The sequence below is a fragment of the Nicotiana tomentosiformis genome, chromosome 11, assembly GCF_000390325.3.
Source record: "Nicotiana tomentosiformis chromosome 11, ASM39032v3, whole genome shotgun sequence".
Classification (NCBI taxonomy): Eukaryota; Viridiplantae; Streptophyta; class Magnoliopsida; order Solanales; family Solanaceae; genus Nicotiana; species Nicotiana tomentosiformis.
This window is the reverse complement of record NC_090822.1, coordinates 57170820-57174581: the sequence shown is the minus strand read 5'-3', so window position 1 is coordinate 57174581 and position 3762 is coordinate 57170820.

Sequence of the window (3762 nt, the reverse complement as noted above, 5' to 3'; positions counted from 1 at the left end):
GAATACCAGTGAAATGGCTTCTTCGGTGTCACCTTGGTATCATATGATCTCAGATCTACCTTTGCATCAGTGAGGTACTATGTGATAGTGTTGGGATAAAGGTAGGCCGTTTTGGTCTGCTGTGCTACCAATTTGACCGACATCACAGCACCCACATTAATTGGGTACCCGACCATGATAGAATCCACATGAAAAACACGAGGAAGAGGCAGATGAGTCTTATTTTGGTACGGATCAAGTCTTCTACAAACAAAGGTCTTCCATCCCTTCGCCTCAAAGCTCAATGTGTTTCGCTGAATGGGAACCCCAGTAGTGATCTATGGTGGTGGTGTCCCTGGTGGTGCTAAGATCTCTGTTAGCCATGGTCGGACTTCTTTTTTCATAGCACACTTCTCTAGATACTCCCTCGGCTCCAAGTCCGCTAACCCCAAGTACGTATTCAGTGTGTGCTGATCAAACCTCACCTTGAGGTTGCATACTTTAGTCACCTTCGTCCCCTTCTTGATGTGAGAAACGTTGGGGGAGAACTCTCAGACGAGGTACTCCTTGGAATCCTCAACTCTCTCAGTAAACCACATCTAACCCTTTCTTGATCTGAACTTCCTCAACACTACCGGGTTGTATTTATCCTAATCCTTCAACAGAAACTGTCGCTCATGTGTCAAGGATCTTGTCGGCCACCACATACAAAAGTCAGTGAAGGCAGCCAAGCTAACGAACCTATCCTCCCATATCTCCTTTTTCTTCGATCTCTCCATACCCGTGGATGTACCATCTCCCGCTCTACCATCATCGGGGATATCCTGTACAGTCTGTGCATCTGTGTTTAAGGCAGCTACTAGCTTAGAGGTCTGGCTAGCACTTTCTCACCCCTCAGAAGTGCTATGAGATGAAGAGGCCTCATCTATGATCTAAAATTGCCCCAGTAGCCGAGACTGTGTGGCTTCCTGCTCTTCCAGAATAGAGGTTGACTTGCCCTCGGAAGCTTCCCTAGACGGGACATAGGAACTAGACTCGGAGAGGTCTACACCCCTCCCTCTTCCTGCAGTAGTCTTCTTCCGGATAGTTTTGGGCTGGCCAAGGGCCAAGGTACCTCCACCTCGACCCCTAGAAGATCCACCTCTTCATTTTGTAGTTTTTTCACGGCCTCGCGATCGAACCATTGTCTGTATGAAAGCAAAGAGGATTGTTAGTTGCAAGTCATCATTCAATATATTCAACATATATGTGGGCAAGGAAAAACATTGGTGACACTGTGAGGTTACAACAAAAACAACAGGCTGTTGGAATTGGGATCTACAGTACCCCACATTTTTTATATGCGGCCGCAGACAGGAAGTGTGGACCGTACATTTGCAATTGCGGCTTCATTTCTGTCAAAAAACATCAGAGGCTCAGAAGCCTACTCTTAGAAGATAGCTCGGAGGTTGTTTTGCAGCCGCAGAATACATCTGCAGTCCGCACATTTTTGAGTGAGGCCTCACTAAGATTTCTGCGGTCCATACAACCGAAGTGCGGCCGCAGAAGCACCTGCCTTCACCAGGTTGCCCAAAACAACAAACTGCGGATCGCACAAATTCAAGTGCGGCTGCAGATTTCAAAGTGCGAACATGATGTCATTTTCTACCTTAGATTTTGCAATTACTTTTACAAATAGACATGGCACCATGGTTTACACATAAAATCTCACTAACCCACTCCGTTATAGTATGTATTATCAACTACCCCATTCAGATCTACCCCACATGGACACATGGATGAACTCTAATAACTGATGGCCTAAAAATAAACTAATATTTCAAAAATTAAACTAACACAAACATTTAACATGAAATGAAGCATATCAGATAGAGTGAGTGCATTGGGTGTGTAAGCACAGGTAGGTGTGTGTGGGGACAGTGAAAATCTCTCAAGAAACTTGCAGAGTAATAGTGAAAAGTGTAAAATGAACTCAGAACTTCTATTTATACCAAGAGTCTTAAGAGGGAAAAGGTGTCACGCCCCGAACTAGGGGAGCGCGACCGGCGCTCAACCGAGTGAACCCGGTCAAGCAAGCATGTTAGACACTTTCTACCCAAACTCACTTATGAATAAAGAGAATACATATTTTCGTTAATTAGACAATAATGAGATCATGTATAGAATGCCAATTCATTACCATTAGTTACTTGATTTTAAAGTCTCAAACTACACACATTTTCATGGTCTGAAGTGGAACAAGTAATTCAAACACAACATAACTTGTTTGACTTCCCCAACACTAATATACAACCCACACTATGTCTATGAAGCCTCTAATAGATACAAAAGAGTACTATGATAGTACCGGCAACAAGGCCCTAGCTATATCTCAAACACAATACATAAGGAACAAAATATACATGACCCCAAAATGAAGTGGGGCTCACCAAGTCAGCTGGGAAGTGGGTGTACTGCTATCACTGATCAATGTTTCCTACTGTGGAACCACCTACATCCATTGAAGATGTAGCGCCACCGGCAAAAGGGACATTAGTACATATGAAATAATACTAGTATGAATGACAACACACCCTCTCAATAGAACGATTAATAATACAAGCAAGAACAATCATAATATCAGTGGAAGCCCCAAACAACATCAAACCTCAAGTTAGGACCAAGACAATGTTCAAATAAATTTCCATATCTTAAGTTTGGAGATCATTAGTACCAATATGCCACCGTTCACAATACTACCGTACTTTTAGCATGGAGTCCGATCACGACCCGATGGGCTAGGCCGTCTCATCCGAGACATCAACCACAATCATAATTTCAATTATAATTTCCAGCACAATCACCACCATGTGTGCGGCATGGCATTCGATCACGACCCGATTGGCTAGGACGTCTCACCACAATGATGTGTGGATCGACATCATCCTTTTCTACCAATCATCTCGTTTCACACTTCTTTTATCTTTTCATTTCATTGGCACTAGTATTTCATGCTCACCTTTTTCACTTTCAAACATCATCATCATCATCAACAACAACAAGGCATTTAAAATCAAGGTTGTTAGTACACATGTGAGCAATTAATAGTCTTAGGCACTTAGAGATTTTTCACAAAATTTGGCATAATAGCCTTCATTTGAACTTGACTTGAAGTCGAAACATTTTTAATGCACAACCCAAACTTTGAACACATTCTCAAATGATAACATAACATCATAAAAGAATTTGAGATACATATTGAACATATATATTTCAACACAAACTTATTCGGAATAGCCAATTTTATAATGAATCACTCGGGACTTACATAAATTATATGAATACCGTGAGATTCAATTCTAAGAGAGGAGTTTAGCCAACATACCTTGCTTGAGCTTTCCTTAGATTACCACAACATCCCAACACTTCTAGAAATTCCAATAAACTTGAGATATAATAAAATTGAACCATAATTAGGGAGAGATCCATGGTTTCCGCTCATTTGAGCATTTTATCAAACACTAGATGTGCAAATTGGCTACAAGGTTCTTCCACAAGATTTCTTTCACTTCACAGCCCAATCTTTACCCATTTGGGCTCAACAATCTTCCCACAAACCTTATTGGTACATGCATGTATACATAATACTCTCACACCCAAGAATCATACTCCCAATCATCCATCTTTTACCCCAAACTCGAAATTGAAGAATTGGGAAAGAAATTCTTACCTCTTTGAAGCCCTAGCAAGATCCTTTTGATGAAATCCCAAGGTTCGATCAAGGTAGAGTAGTGAAATCCTCAA